This window comes from Ixodes scapularis, unplaced genomic scaffold, assembly GCF_016920785.2.
Source record: "Ixodes scapularis isolate PalLabHiFi unplaced genomic scaffold, ASM1692078v2 PGA_scaffold0__279_contigs__length_252992795, whole genome shotgun sequence".
Taxonomy (NCBI): Eukaryota; Metazoa; Arthropoda; class Arachnida; order Ixodida; family Ixodidae; genus Ixodes; species Ixodes scapularis.
The window spans coordinates 8,732,744-8,750,098 of record NW_024609835.1 but is presented as its reverse complement, the minus strand read 5'-3'; positions in this window follow the sequence as shown (position 1 = coordinate 8,750,098).

The window sequence follows — 17,355 nt, the reverse complement described above, 5'->3', positions numbered from 1 at the left end:
AGAAAGACAGACACTGAACTTGAGCGCCTGATGCGCAGTTTGTCTTAAACTGCAATTCTTCATATGACGTTTGGATCGATAGTCGAAATACAGCTGCCATTTTCTTTCTTAGAAACTGCCGATGATAGTGAATATGTAAGTTTTACATTTTAATTGTTTGATTATTGTCCTAAAGGGTATAAACATCGGAGGGCCAGGCATAAAGCCACCTAGATTATCTGTAAAAGCGTTAGATATAAAAAAAAAATACTTAGATTATTTTGATAACCCGGTGAGCCCAGAATGTGTTTGGGCGCATTATGCGTGCATTATGATTTGATGTGGGTACTTACCGGTACTTACGGGGAGCTTTAGAATACTTCGGGTGCCCTGCACACACGACGCAATCTTGTGTCCTTCTGGCTCATCAGAATGCGGAAGTTTAAAATGAGTTAAGATTGGAATGTGTCACTAGCATGATTTAATGAGGAGTTTTTGCATCGGTTCTATATTTTTTGTGGGTACGTGCAAGGTAAAAAATAGTTAGAGTGCAGGCGAACTGGTGTAAGTTGAACATGATTGTAACCCTGAACTGGGGCAGAAAAGAGAACACAACAGAAGGTAGAAAAAGAGGAGGCAACGTCTCAAGCTCAGCTGCAAAGTTTATTTCATACACGTCTTATATACACATCTCCAACGCCGTCCCTAATAAAACAACAACAAAAAAAAAAAAAAACACGTGACAAGAGGACAATGAAATTTGGGATAACCTTCTCTTATCTCCCTTGACCTCGGCTGTGGGACACTCACACAAAGGGTCACATTCCAGGGGCGGATCCAGACCTCCATTTTAGGGGGGGCGGTTCCTCGGTGTAAAACGGGGGGGGGGGGGGGGGAAGGGAGGGAGTGTTTCTATTTTTTGTGGAGTTATCGGTTTTACTAAACTCTGATAACATAATATAGATCTTGAGAGCTTTTGTATCGGTTTACCTGTCGGGGATGAACTCTTTGAATTAAAACCTTTCGGGTGACCACGCTAGAGGTAAGTATCTCAAAAATTGTGGTGACACTATCCTTTCTGAAACTTGGGTTTCAGACCGACACTACGTGAGCAGTCGATTTAGGGCAGCTTAAACACATTGCCTTGGCAGACATTCTGGTTGGAGCTAGTGCTCAACTGCTGCGGCAACGGGAAGAGCGGCTTAAATCAGCGGAGCGAGTACGTTGCAAACAAGCGACAAAAATGGCCCGGCGGCTTCGACGCTGCTCGCGGCGTCAAAACACTGTTGACGCAGCGAGCGAAACGAACGCTGCCAGGCAAGTTCGTCGGTTCTTCGCCGTATATTTGGAATGTCCAGAGCGCAGCACATGCGGCATTGCCAACCCAAACTCGTGTTTTCACGTGTTCTGGATGCAACTCGAGAGAACGAAAGCGAATAATTGTTGAATATTTTTGAAAGCATGTCGCAGTTCGGCAACTATAACTTTTGAACTTAGAGAAGACCTTAAATCAGCAATGGATCCTTCCAAATTATGTTCGATTGCACCTCGTCTGGATATTTTTTGTATCAAAGGAACACTTACTTGTTTCTGGGTATTTAGCTCATTCGTCAGGGTCGAGAGGACAGGTGCAGAGATATGATGAGGCAGAGCGGTTGTAAGATCGGCGAATCTCAACTGGGCTAAAGGCCGATCACGACTGCAGCATGGATGTTTGGGAGTCGGTGTTCACTCGAACGGGCACAGGCACTGTCTATTTAATTTATGTATAGACGCTTTACAGCAGCTGTGCATGGACGCCGCCATAACTGACCTTCAGTTTTTGTTTAATCTTATTTCTTTTATTTCACTTCATCATCACCATAGCAGGCCAGGTCATTGCCATATTAGGTTCAGCTGTGTCCTTTTCTAAAGCACCGGCCTTTGTAGAGGATCGCCAACTACCGTTTCAGTTGCTCGGCATCTCGGTAAGACAAGAAAAGGTCAGCAATGGCGGCTGTGATTTGGCGCGTGTGTAAAGCGTCTATAGCCGCATCTTTGAAAGGGCTCGTTTTCCCCAAGTCCGTTCGACACACACATATTCGCTCCTGCAAAGCCGCGCGAAAGCTCTGCCGTCAATACACAGAAGCCGCGTTTAACTGGAAAAGACGGCGCCAAGGGACGACAAGGGGTAGTGGACGTCTTTCCTAAAATATGTCCCGCCACCGTAAGTTGAAACGGCATTGTATACAAATAAATGCCTACGGCGTCGGCTTGAGGACCCCGTGTAAGCAGCCTCCAGAATTTAGAGTGCTCGTACCGTTTATCTTTTTTTTCTTAGCTTCCCGCCACGAGGAGTCGTACCGGAGGCAGTATGAAGCCCATTAGAGGAAACATCTCTCCCTTCTGGCGCTCGTCGGCTTCTTTCTGTATTCCGCGCTGCGGCGCTGATCCTCAGTGAGGGATGGAGGCGAGGACGAAAGCGGGCTTGTGTTTAAGCCAAGGTCGTGGGGAAGTCTGGAGCGTCTTCAGGAGAAGCTCAGACCCAGACTACACTGTACCCAGAGCATTTGCTTCCTCTCTCAGTTGACTGGTTCTACAAGCTGCATCCCCCCCGTTGGAACGTCTCCTCCCGGTAGGTCCCCTCCGCACTTCCCTTGGAAATGAGCACAGCGTGCCAATAAGATACCTTTAGTGAGCCCGTGGGCGACAGCATCTCAAAGCAAGCCAAAAAAGACATGCCACAAGACAAGCCCAGAACCACGAAGAAACCATCAAACGAAAAGTGATGAAAAGGCGGCCGCTAGAGAGGAAGGATAATCCGCTACCCTTGAGGAGGGCTGTTTGACGTCTGCGTTTGGGAGCTTTCAGGGCACAAGTTTTTCACAGACAACCCCCAAAAGAGAGAGAGGGAGACAGAGAGAGAGAGGGAGAGAAAGGGGACTGCATATGTTGAAGGTATTTTCTCCCCGTGCTCGACGTGCTGGCCTTGTTTGGAAGTGTGCCTGCAGTCGAGGACCCTGATATTTGGTGCGCCTCCCCACTGTCTCTCCACTTCGAAACTCCTAGCCCCGTCCCTGTCGGGAAGACGTACCGTGACCTTGACGGAGATAAACCACACCTTGGAAGCGCCCAGCAGGCGCGTCCACCCACCGCTGTTTTAATCTTTTGTTTCTCGCGTCGATTGCTTACGTTTTTTCTTCGAGCTGACGAAGAACCCCGGGAGGGGGGGGGGGGGGGGGGGGGGTGCCGGGCGAGGCGTTTGGGGGGGGGGGCGATCGCCCCCACCGCCCCCCCCTTGGATCCGCCACTGTCACATTCTAGCACAACTACCGCCACCCGGCGAACGTAGGTGAAAACACTACTGAACACAAAGAAAGGATTTGACCTTCAAAGGTGCGTTTCATCTAACAACTCACTTAGCCCAAAGAAACAATACTATACACTGCTAACAGCCGGAACTGGGGTCAACTCCAAAACTGAGAACAAAATTGCCCTCCGACCACGAACCACACATGGCTACACTGCGACTTTCTCGAGCAAGTCCAAGGATACAGATATAAACAAGGCTAGTACCAAAAAAAATTTTACAAGCGTAGAAATTGTTTACATTCGTTCCCAAACTGCAATGACGCCTGACTTATACAGTTGCCGGACGTTTTTATACGAATCGTTTCTTGAACTACACGTTTCATATCATTACGTTCGTTGTGAATTACTTCCGTTTCAGACCAGTTGGCTTTACAATTATTACACTATTGAAGGTGCCTGGCTAGCTTGGAGTTGGACGCTTTGTTTTTTCACATTCCGTTTGTGTTCCGTCAGTCTATCATTTAGATATCTCGACGTCTGACCTACGTATTTAAATCCACACTCCAAAGGAATCTCATAAACCACAGAATTCTCACACGGTACTGACTTTTCCCGATGTGCCTTCTGGCAAGCTTCTTGTTTCGATTCAAAAGGTGTAAGTTTGCATAACTTAAAATCGGATGTGAACACTGTTTCTACGCGAAACTTTTTCGCCGACGCTTTTTGTGTTATGGGAAATCTCGTGAAAATACGGTATAGCAACTCGTCGGTTGCTCACACTTGGTTCATTCTGCCTGTCTCTGATTTGAATAGAAAGTTATCGTTTTAGAAAAGTTTCCTCATACCCCGCGTCCTCCAGTCTACCCCATTGTCTTTTTAAAGCTTGACTCATGAAATGGGTACATGACCTTTTTACCGCATTACCAATTAATGATTTCGCAACTCCCGCCTTAATAATTTTAGAGTGACAAGTTTGTTTGGAAAGCACCGGTTTAGCCATCTTCTTACCATATTCCCAACATAAGCCATTTTTCACCTGAATGCGCAAGTCCAAAAACTGCAACATGTTCTCCTCTGTTTTTTCTACTGTGAAATGCAACTTCGGGGCCGTTGACCTAATAAGCTTTTCAAGATACTCCGATTTTCCTTCTTCAAACGTGCAGACAAAAATATCATCTACATATCTTCTGATGAAGCCCACGTTAGGTGACAACTCAATCATCCTGTCAAACAATACTCTATCCAAACTGTTGAGATATATCTCAGCTAACAACGGAGCGACCGACGAGAGAACCGAAAGGACAAGAGCGCGCAACAACCATGCGCGATCTTCCTAACTGTTGGAATTAACATCCAGTTATGAGGACGTGAACACCCCACCGATTCGCGAGTGTTCTAAGCAAAGAATCGTAGGCTTGAAAGGATCAAAACAGGTGACGTGCACCAATGGAGCCAGTACTACCACTAAAATTCTATGTCGTCATTATTCGGCGCGCTAGACCAATGTCGTCAATGAACACTGATAATTTAACACTGATAGGCACGACCTTCAAAGCAGAATTTGGTTTTCTTCGTCCCTTTGCAGTGCCCCTTTAAAGGTGAGGCATACCCAGACGGATTCCAGGTTTGTCTTTACCGAAATGAGCCTTGATGGGATACGATTTCTGACGGCTAAAAGAACACCTCCCCCTCTCCTTCCGACTCGGTCAGTATGGTAAACATGGAAACCAAAATGTGGAGGAAACAATTCTTAGTCAGCAATATCAGGATTTAGCCATCTTTCAGTAAGAAAAACAAAATCCGCGTTGCATGTTTCGATCAGAGAATGGACATCTTCCATTTTAGGTATAATACTTCGCATGCTTGTGAACAGTACAGAATGTTCAATGGACACGTTACAGATGCGTATAACTATGAACGGCAGAACTTGATGAGGTTGTGGCGAGAAGAAGTGGTGTGCACGCATGTTTTCTTGTTCTGTTTTTTTTTTTTTCTGAACCAAACTTTGTACAGTATCAAATATAAAGCACCTATCATTCGTCAACAGCTTTACCTGACGAAGTCTAAAGGGCAAACATTTTGATATAACAAATTCAAGCAGTTTGCGGCGGGCGAGTCGGACGGATACCGGAAAATCCTCTCTTATAGCAAAAGACGTACTTTTTGGTTTGTATGCGGATGACATATGACACGTTTTTTTCTGTTTAATGGAGGAGAATTTGACAATAATTGGGTGACACTTTCGATGATTGCAAGAGCCCGAACGATGTGTTTTTTCAATTCTGATTGGGTCAACTCGAATGCAGAGTGTTTCCAAACACACCTCGACGATCAAACCTTCCGATTGGTTACAAGTCTCTTTATCTTTATCAGGGAGACCGAAAAATAGCAGGTTTGGCCAGCAGGACCTGCCCTCCGCGTCATTACAGCGCGTTTTTAGATTGCTTCCCATAACCTATTTTTTGCTTCTCACTTTCTTTTTTTATGCGAGAAAAAATAAGTTTCGAGGAAACCGCGCCAACATCAAGCTTCGTGACCCAATGGCCGGGGAACGCTCGTGCCGGTGGCTTGTTCCTTCTGCAGACGCCGCCAAAAACAGCAAGTCATCCCCCCCGCGCAAATTGTTCAAGTGTCTGGATCCGCCTTCTCGGGTTGACAACCAGAAGGTGGTCCACACTCCTGTGCTGTTTTTGCGACTTTCAACGATGGTGGTACCACGTTGTGAGAATCGCGCCCCCCAGCTCCTGGATAAGCTCCACAATGAAGATGCACGCTCACACGTTTCTCATGTGTAAGTACAAGGTATCGCTCGGAGTTCAGAAGACTAGGATTACTTACGCGTTACAGATTCTACCTCGTCCTGCTGTTCTAGGACGATTGTTCAGATGACAGCCCTTTTGAAAGGCACCAGTGCACCCCCTATAGGTCGTGAAAGTTGCAAATACTGGTGAGGCTTTTGTGAGGGTCCTGCGTTATAGGACTGCGTTACAGAAGTGCGTTACAGAAATGGGCGTTATAGGAAGCTGCGTTACGAGACATTTATAGAAGTCATATAAAATGACTTGAAAATCTGCATCCTACAGATCATTCAATAAACGCTTTCTGCACATATGAAGGTAAGCGTTCGGCAGCCCTTTGCCTGGTTAGGAATAGATATTAAAAGAAAAATAGAAACTCTAACCAAAAAGTTTTCAAACGTTTACCCGAACCTTCGGGACCAGTTTGATACCTTGTTCACGGATGAGTGACGAAAAGGGGGAACGTGAGTCATTCTTAGGGCTCCGTGCCCAGCAGCGACGTCTCGAGGCTGCGTGACGTCAGCAAAGCTCCCTACATCCGTACGAGCATTTAGGCGACGCGTGCTCTTTCCGTCACTCACCCGTGAACGAGGGACCGAACTGGTTCCGAAATGTCGGGTAAACGTTTGTTAACTTTTTGGTTCGAGTCTTTATTTTTTGTTTTCTGCAGACTGTTGGTTGTCCACGTCTACGTATGTGAAGTAGCTTTTTATCGGAAATTTTTCCCTGGAGCCAAGCATTATACATTCCCTTCATCACAGTTAGGATTTCGCAAAAACGGATCTACTGAACTTGCTTTTCTAAGAGCAAAAGATTACATTTTGCGTAGTCTCGAAGATAAAACGATGACACTCGGAGTTTGCAGCGATTTCAGCAGAGCATTCGACCATTTTAGCCAAAACCTGTTAATCAGGAAGCTCGAAATGTACGGATTTCGTGGTTATGCCTTAACTTTAATTACGTCATACCTATCGCATCGAAAACAATATATACACATAAATGGCTTCTGTTCTTATGTAAAACCAATCTTATCCGTTGTTCCGCGAGGGAGTATCTTGAGGCCGTTTTTGTTTAACCTGTATGTGAATTATATTGTTAACGTAAGCCCAGATATTAAATCTATAATCTATGTTGACGATACGAGTTTTTTTTTATCAAGCAACTGCTTTTACAAATTAGTAATTAAAGCAAATAAAACTTTCAAGGATCTAGTTACTTGTGGTAGTTCTAATTCCTAAAATATTTACGAGAGCAAAACAAAAGCCATTTTATTTCTTTCAAGAAACAAGAATGATAATATTACCTATTACCAGCGATATTATCCTAAATTCAGCAAACATAAAAGTTCTTTCTAGTCTTAAAACACTTGATATCATCATCACAGATCGAATGAGATGGGTCCAGCATGTGAATTATGTATTAATAAAGCTGTCACGCGTGGTTGGCATGATATACCGTCACCGCCATATTTTACCAAAACATGTGAAATTACTAGTTTATAATTAATTATTTCTTCCCCATGTGAACTATTCCCATATAGTCTGAGAAAACGCAACAAGTACAAACTTGAATAAAATAATTGTAATTCCGAAAACGTTTTTACGAAAGATATGTAATGTCCCATATGACCATTCTAGTGCGCCTCTTTTAAGGGCCTGAGTCTAATGCCTCTGAATTGCCTGTATCATTGTCGACTGTGAGTAACTTATAAATCACATGTAGACAGAAATACTCATACATTTTTGGAACCTGCGTCGCTAACGCCAAGAGTGACTGCATATCCCACCCGTAACACGGAGTACTGGATGCTACAAAATGACAAACCAACGTATGGCGAGCAATTAGAGTACCTAGAGTACTCAACTTATTTCGCACCGAAAACATCCACCTCCTTACCTTGTCATTTAAAGACCCTCGAACATTTTTTTTTCGAATATGACCGTGTAGAAAATGTATATTTATATTTGAAACAATGCTACCATAAATGTGTTGCCTTACTTTGTTGTATTGAACTGTGTTTTGCCTGTATGTATTATTTTTTCTGTGGATATTCTTTCACGTGAATTTTTGTCTTGTTTTGTTTTCTGTGCCACTGCTGCCAAATGTAAGAATGGGAAGTCGAGGGCTGGTCAAGCTGCACCATGCGCAGCTTTTTTCCTCGCTCTCTCTCCGTCGTACACTTTTCGACGGAAAATAAGGCACATTATTATTATTATTATTATTATGATTATTCAGAGGTCCATACCTACCGCGGGCGTTCCTTGCCACCACGCTTACGGCAGGCGAAGTGCGCCCCATTCCTGGGCTATTGACCAACGCGCGGCACACTTCGTCCAGTGGGGGAGAGCTATGACAAATAAGCTGATACATAAGTCCAGAACCCGGCGGAGGCCAAGGTGGCGGGGTGCCAGAAGGCTGTCACTGCAACTGAAAGCACGTGCTTTTAATCCCTCAGTCAACAACTTTGTGCTTCATCCGCCGCGCAAATAAAAAACTCGATGTAGAAGTGCGGCTCAGAAGCAGTCCCTCGATGGAGAGTTCGCAGTTAAAACGCTTCGAGCAGTTTGTTTGGTGGGATGCGTTTTAGCATAAATTGGCAAACAACGAAAGCTACGGCCGTCAGCAAGCGAACAAGACGTTGGGGCAGGGAACGTGACACCACTCTCCAGGACGGCGGCTCATTGTCACGTGCATCATTTGGACGCTCTCATTGGTTCCCCGGGACCGCACACCTTTCACCGTTTGCCAAGTTATGCCTATATGGCGAAAGATTTTGTCGAGTCCGACGAGTTTACAAAGAAAACGGTCTGTTTTATTTACATGATTTATGAACGGAGGTAACGAGAACTTTGGCAGTTAGTCATTCAACGACAAATAACATTAACAACAACGACGACGACGCAACGACGACGACACCGACGGACAGGCAACACAGGACGACACGCGCAGGACTCGGGAAAGGGGTGGGAGCGCAGACGGGACCAATGTGTGTGCAGGCACTCTGTTCGTTCATCCACATTCGTTCGCATTCACTCATTGACGCGCTACCGCGGACTGCTTGGAGTTAGTCTCTTCCTGACGAACCACGGACCATGGGATGAGAAGGACGGGGGTCCACACAACGACTAGGGACAGGGATCCACGGGAGGGACCCGGACGGGACGACGCACGTGGACGGGAGGAACCGGGGCTGCGGCCGTGGCCGCCGCCTACCACCAGCCATGACCGCCACCGTCGCCGCCGCCGTACGCGGGCCAGGCCTCCTGCACGTAGTGCGTGTCGTGGTGGAAGTGGACGGGCACCGGGTGGGCCACGGGCACCTTGTGGTATTTGTGGTGGAAGAGCGGCAGCGGCACCGGGATGAGCTTGGGCGAGAAGGCCTTGCCCACGATGGCCAGCTTGGCCAGTTTCTTGATCTTGATCTTGTGGCGGGCCTCGCCGCCGTGCAGAGCGGACAGGAGCAGCGTAGCTGCCAGGGCGAGCGCCACTATCCTCATGGTGCGGCTGCGGAGACGTGGATGGGCCGCCTGTCCGGAGGCCCGGCCCTTATAAGCCGGCCATGGGAGGAGGGCGAGGGATCAGCATCGCCTGCCAGGACTGGTCGACTGACCCAGTGGCGAAAAATAGCAGCCAGGGAGAGGGCCGCCGAGCGCGCCTCCGGCTTCCTCCTAGGCACGAGCCGCCAAGCTGACAGCCCTGCGAAAGCGGCCTGGATGCGGCAGACCGATCGACCGCCGGCTTCGAGCCCCGCACCCATAGCGACACGTAACAAGCGTGGTCACGTGGGGCGAGGCTGGGCGATCGACTGGCCCGGCCGGCCCGGGGATTCGAGTGCGCTGCGTGGTACGGAGCAGAGGACGGTGCCTCCAGGAAACCGAAAGCGGTTCCTGGCCCTCCCCTTTCTCGTCGCCCCGAGGCTTTCACCGGTCGTGAATGCAGTATTTCGGACGCCCTTTGGCACCGTCCAGCGGCCGCCCCAGAATACTCGACCCGCGGGGCGCAGCTGCTGGCGGCGCCTCCTCTGGAAGGTTGAGGTCGACAGCCTCGGCGGCGGCCCGCCGTCTGGGGCACCCCCGCTTCCGCGCTCCCCTCGGGCAGTCGCTCTCGGGCCAGTCCGCTCACCTCCGCCGCCGAGCCGCCGGGGTTCCCCTCCTCACCCGCCACACCGATGCTATCGAGGCTCTGGAGACGATGGAAACTCAGTCTGCGAGAATCGTGCACAGGCTTGAGCTGGTCACGTTTGCTTGAGCAAAAATCACGCGAATATACCATACAGATCCTACTGCATGTACACACCGCTAAGATATCGCCAATCTAGCAAATTTTAAAGCGGCCTGTCCATTCGAACGCGCGATTTTCTTGTTGGCCTTCACGTGGGACTGAGCCATTCACACAAATATGTCCAAGACAGAAACGCTATTCGTATCCTCCTTGCCTTCGTCTCTGCTGCCAGCAACTGTCGTGGAATACCCGCAAGGAATGTCAGTAATTTTCGCGGACGGTCTGAGGTAGGATCCTTGCGGTGGGGGCTAGGAGGGTCGGATTTATCCGAGAAGCAACTCTGCACGGTTAACAGCCGTGAAAGCACGAATGAAGGCTTGGAACGCCGAGCAACGTGTCGGCGGCATTTAGAGCGATTTCTCGCTTCTGCTCTCCTTTCTGCCTCGGCAATTGCGAGGCAAGATACAGTGCAGGCGCAGCACTCGCTTTTTCGACAATGCCACAAGATGTCGTCGGGTTTAATACAGCATCTCGTTTGCATGCTCAACGGCGAATAATGATGCTGTAGTGAACTTGACCCTATAGAGGCCGTTTCACAGGCAGCGATTCTGTGCAGTAACGCTCGCCCCCATGGGTATAATCTTCACTAGGAAAAGGGGGGTCTGGACGCCCGTGGGTCGCGCAACGAGAACTAAAAAAACAACGCACCTCGTGAAGCCGCTTTTAAAGGGTCGTCTGCCCGGACGTGTTAAGCGAAGCGCGCTTTATATCAAACGACGACCTTGACGGCCCACCGTGACTAGCCTATTGCTTCCGGCCGTTTCCGAACTTTTTTGAGCACCTGCTAAAAGGCGAAAGTCCGCGGCGACCTGCGTCACGAGCAGTGTCCAATGGCAGAAGCAGATTAACCGCCTGAGTAGAAGTTTAGATAGCGAGAAGATTTTATGTCTTTGTTTTAGATGAGAAATTAAACCGGTGCGGTGCGTAGGACCGCTAGTCCGAGGTCTTTAGCGTGCCTCTCCCACGGGCAGGGGTGTATCATTCCATTGACAGTCGGCTAACGGCCGTCTGAGCCGCTAATGACTGCAACATCGTCCGGCGCCGTGTTCACGGCGCGACACCTGAACAAGATGTACAGCCGGCCTCTTTCCGCTGGCAGAGTCTGCGAGTAAAGCCTCATCCAGCTAAGAACGCTTGAGAGATCAGCCGGAATATCTCTCGTCTTCGGAAGGCTTCTATTCTTTGGTCCAGACTCGACGACGACAATGGCAGCCCAAGAGTGACAAGGCGTCATCTTCAGGGACGTCTGCTGGTGCGAGGTGAGCGTGTGGGCGAGGGCAAGAGACCAGGACGGGGCCCGGACTCTGGGAGCGAACGCTTCGCTTCCCTTGGCTGAGAACATTACTGCAAGGAGTCGCTAAGGGTGGGGCCAAGTGACCCTTAAAAAGGAGCAGCAGGAGGCTGCGAGAGGGTGCTCTCGAACGATGTAAATATTTCTATACATATGTATTAAACACAGCTCATTATGAGACAGCCTCCCGTCTCCTGATGTTCCGGCATGGAGTCGTCCTTCGGTTCCTGTCCTGGCCTGACCCTACCCGATCCTTGCTGGAGAACTCCTCGGTCCCAATATTGTGCGGGGGCGCCAACGGCGCTTAGCGTGTGTGCAACTTCCAACGGCGTTAGTTGTTTCATTTCAACTGTTAACCCTTAAAGCAGCGCTCACACTGCTTAATACATCGTACAAAAGATTGCCTGCGGACAATATTTGAGGCGTGTTTCTTCCTTGTATAACTGTCACATTGGTCATTGAAAAAAAAAAAAAAAAACTGTCCTTAGACATGTTCGAAACATTCAGATGTGTGAAGCAAACCAGAGCCGCTTATAACGAGAGAGTTTGGCCAATGGGCGGAGCTTGTTGCCCTCCAGAACCAGCGGATTTCGCGATCACACAAAATGGCGTTACTTCCTTGTCTCGTTTATTTCTGAGAAATCGCATAGAGTTTCTATGACTCAGAGCCACAAAATGGCGGACGGAAGTAGTCATCCCCGGTTGTCAGTCTACGCTGCTGTGGTTGCCAGGCTGTCAAAATATCCTTAAAGGGACCATGAAATGACCTTTTTACTTTTTCCAGATAACTTTTACATTAAACCGTCAATGTTCACTGAATGCCGAACAGGCATCCGTTTTCGTCTCGGTTTATTAACTTTTACACAAAAAATTATTGAAATATCGACTTTTTCATTCTCTCCAACTGACCGCAAAAGAAGCCGTGACGTAGACCGTTTCCGGAACCGGAAGTTCTCTCGGCAGTAGGAGAATGGGAGTGTTAGCGGCAATGAGTTGGGGTGCGCCGGTAGGTTTTACTGCGCTGATGTCACCGACGTATTTCCTGAATCGGCGCCTCTCATCGCCGCATCGCAGCTGAGCGAAATTCAATGAGATATGTTGCGCTACAGCGACAGCATGGGACTAGTCCCATACGCCGGTATGCCTGTTGGGAAGTGCAGCGAGTCTTGTCACCACCCCGTCATTGTTGGCAGAAGGGCCGGCCCGTGTCAGTCGTTTGCAAAGCGACGTAGATGGCGTTTTTCGCGGCCTCGGAGATGCAGGAGCGAGCCGACGTTAAAAAAGATACGTTTGAACTACGAGTGTCAGCAAGAGCCACGTAAATACCTGCTTACACTCGGAGCGGACGCGCGCGCTTGATGGAAGTCTTGTATTCGCGCTGTTGGTAAGCGCTTCGGGACCGTTCTTTTACGATTGCAACTCGATACTGACGCGACACTCGGCAAAGAAAGGTTGGACCGGGGTCGACAGTGACGTGCAGTCTGTCAGAATAAAAATGGCATACCAATAACAAAGTGTACACACCGTGTTACGAAGGCAATCCATACGGCGTTTATTTCAGCTCTATATCACACAAAACAAGAAGATAGAATCGACGAGAGTCCCTTTTCGACGAGTGTTCGTCAACACTGCCTCGGAAAACAAGGGGAAGAGATTGACCTCCTCACCTCTTAATCTAGAATTGAGGTCAGTGATCAAACTATAATACGGGAAGGGTCCACAAGGGTCGCGCGGGCATATTCCATTTAGCACGCCAGCCGGTCGTACGCAGACGGTCTTGCGACGAAGCAACGCAGCGCCGAGTCGGAATGCCTGCTAGGCCTATACGCTTCGTCGGAGTCGGTGAATCCAGCGTTCTTGTTCGTCGTGGTCTGTTTTAAGTACTGTTTTCTTGCTGCTTGAAGTCGGCACGCGCGGGAAGAACACGTAGAAAAATAAACGTTCAGTCAGTCAGAGTTTTGAGAGGAAGGAAAACAAAGAAAATAAATGTTCGTCGGTCGCCGTCACCCAAGTAACTGGCGGCCCTGCCCTACTGCGCACGCGCAGTAGTTGCTTCGTTTACCACACGATAGATGGCGCTTGGCTCTCAGCATTATCAAATTTGGCAATTTTCGCCACACATCTCTAATTATGCTACAAAATGTGGATCTGAATATTATTTAACAAAACTTTTAGGAAACATTCGCCGGCTATTTATTGTTTACGATCGCGGTGCTGGTGAGGTAGGCTCTTACCCAATAGGCGATGTGGATTCGGCTGACGTGCACCGATTCTGCGTATGCATCGTAGTGAACAGGCGAAGGAAGGAAGGCGCAAAAGAGTCCAGTTTTCTTTTAAAAGTTCTATAGCAAATAATTTTTTTGGGCTCCCTATTTTTGTGTTTTTGTGTTTCTTTTCACACCTTTTACGACGTGCGGTGGATGAAACTCGATTTTAAAATCATTTCATGGTCCCTTTAAGAAGGCCAAACTCTCTCAGCCTAAACGGCTCTGAAGCAAACCTGCTGAGGACATACTGGAGGCGGGTCCGCAGATAATGTTATGATCATATCTGCACAGGCACGAATCCAGGATTTTGATTCGGAAAGGGGGGGGGGGGGGCACCTATGACAAATTGCTGTATGAGGGGGGGGGGGGGGGGAAGCAGGTCCCAGCAAAAATGAAAATTTCGAGGGGGGCGGGGGGGGGGGGGGGGGCGGGGATCCGGGCCCCCCCCCCCCCCCCCCTGGCTACGTGCCTGTATCTGCAACGGTTTCGTCTGTATGTTGTATGAGCAGTCACACTGTGACTAAAAACAGTATTCTGGGGCGTAGATGGGACACGTAATTAACAACATCCCGTGAGACGCAATTAAGGCGGAGCTAGCACCGTTAGGCTTCCCATTAGCGAAAGGAGCGTAGCAATACATAGCTTGCAAGCGTCGCCATTGCTGACTACTGACGGTTATTTCTATAGCTAGTGGTTCCTTCAAACTACAACTTCTGCGGTGTAAAACTAACACGGCGATCGAACGCTCGCCGAGCATAAAATACTGGCATGGCCGCGAACGACGTCACATTCAAGCTATGCCCGGTCGCATTTCCAGTGTTCGTGCGTATGGCGTGTGATTTGCTCGCTTTCCGAAGTGACGAACTTGCGCGTGCGGGGCTGAGGGGATCGCACGCTGCGCTGAGGACTTGTAAATATTGGGGGTCGGTATTAGCCGCGAGATGTTTTGGTGGCGCCCTCCTATGGTCCCCTCTTGTAACTCCATTAGCTTCCAAAGAACAAGTTCGATGGTGTTGGTACTTAGCATGGTGGAACTTTTGAAAGCATTTCGCTCTCAAAGCAACACTGCCAACACCGTCAATATTGCAGTTATTACATTCCTCTTATTTCCGTAGACGAGAAATACTTTGCTGACGTGATCAGCATTCAGCCAATCGTGGCAGGCCGACCACAGCGGCGCTTTCGATTGCGCACGTCGTCAATAGTCTAGGTCCTCACCACGGTGTAAGATAATACTCTTCATATAAGGACAGCGCGCTCCTCGCGCAGTGCAGATAAAGATCGCTTTTCACTCTCTCTCCTTCTCTCTCTCACTATGCTTTCAAGCGGCGCCGGCAGATGACTCGTCGACCCACGGGCACGGCAAATACTGCTCGTGCCACCTCATGCTCCACACGCGCAGAGCTCCAGCGAGGTTGTCGCACGTGCAGAAAGACCACGGTGTACCGGGGTGTCATGGCAACGATATAATTTTTTTCGCTCTCACACAGTTTCGCCGTTTGGCCACCGGCGACGCTGTCAGCCGCGGGCACGGTGGCCGCGGAATAATGCAGCCTTTCGGATGGCCATCGAACGAACACTATCTGATTCCTCACGCCGCGCGTTCAGCCCCGCTGAGTCCTCACCTAAAGAGTGTATCTTACACCGTGGTCCTCACGCTCCTTGCTCGCAGGCGCTATGCAAGAAAACTACGAGAACAGAAAAGTTCAAAAGATTCCATACTTATCGTGTCGATTTTTTACTACTGTCTGGCGCTTTTTAGCGCACGTCGACAGACGCTGACGGACGCTTGCAAGTGGTCATAAACGGAGGCGGAATGGCAAACGGACGCAGGTCATGGTGGACGCCGGCGCGCCGCTTTCATGGGCACGCCTTGCGAAAGTTCCAGATGGTGCAGAATGTGTTGTCATAGGCCTGTGGCTCTTAAGCTTTGAACAGCCCCCTTGGCGGGCAAATTAGGACATTTTAGGTGGCGTTTCGATTGTGCGCCATTAGACGCCCCTGCTGCGTTTCTCACGGACGCTATGAAAGAAACAAAACAGCTGAAATGAAAAAAAAAAAAGAGAAAATTCTTGGCGTTTTTGATAGAACGCTGAGGCATAGTCTCCTCTTTACTCACAAAGCCTGCAGTGGTTCGACGACAGAGCCATAGAGTGCCCGGTCGCAGGTTTGGGGCGCGAGTATCTGGTATAGCACAGAGGGCATCGAAAAGCGGTTTCTCGGGGAACCTGGATGTCAGTGCTCAGTTTTTGCAGCGGCGAGGACCCGAAACACGCTTGTTCGCTCGGGAGAAGTGTGTTTCGACATCTCATTGCAGCGGGGCGCCAGTCACGTGGCCCTCCCCTCATCCGTTGTCTGCCGCTCCACTTTTTCTATTTCGGCGGTCGCTTCTCGTGGCGATCTGCAAGGCTTTCTCAGTACAGAGGAGGCTATGGCTGAAGCCACAAACTGCATTTTTTTTTGCCGTTTTTTTATGCGTTCTGTTAGCGTGCGCATAGAAAACACGGACAAACGCGTCTGGTCCAACGTGACTCGTTCACAATCGGACGCTACAGCGTCGCCTTTATGGTCGCTTCTTGCAGATGCTACAGCCAGTATGACATGGTCGCGTCTTGAGCACTGGTCTTGAGGACGTGCTCGCAGCCCCCGGCCAATAGAAATGAGCCTATAACATTCGATGCCGTACGCTGCCGCGTGTCTGCCCGCGGGCTTAGCAGGCGGTGTCAGACGGTAGACCAAACGCACCTGTCACCACAGCAGGGTTACATTCGATATGCGTGCGTGTTCGGCCGAGCAGCAAAGCCAATCTCAGTAATGGGCGGAACCATCGTCTGTGGGCGGAGTCTAGAGCAGGTCGTGACATCCACCTAAATTCAGTATCGCGGCGCAAAAACATCGCGCTAAAAGCTTCTTCCTTTCCTGAGAAAATATTTTTGCGAAATACCTGTCTGACGTATGCACATAATATTTTTTTTCAGTGCTCTTTTAAGGACTTGACTTGGGGCACCACATAAAGCCTCGGCAACACAAGAAAAGAAAAAGGGAAAAGATATGATTGTGGAAATTTGTCTATTTACGCAAAAGAAAATTTAACATTCAAATCTGTTCCAGTAATGGGCTGAGTGGCGGCTACCACCAGGCTACACAACTGGGCCCGTTTGCTCGAAGCAATTCTTTTTCACACACACAAATCTTTTTCGAAGGCCGTGTTCTCGCCGGTGAAAAAGCGGTGAATCTCCGACAGACGCAGGAAAGGTAAAGCAGCCATCGCTTTGACTAGCAGACGTAAAGCAGATGACGTTAACTGCGCCAACCCGCCGACGCCGTTAAAGAGTGAGGAATCTCGCCGTACACAAAAGGAGGAAAAAAGTATTTGGGAGGGAACTTGCGGACACTACCACGCTCACTCTAGGTTCTTAGCAAACAAACCTAGGCGCCTCGGGACACC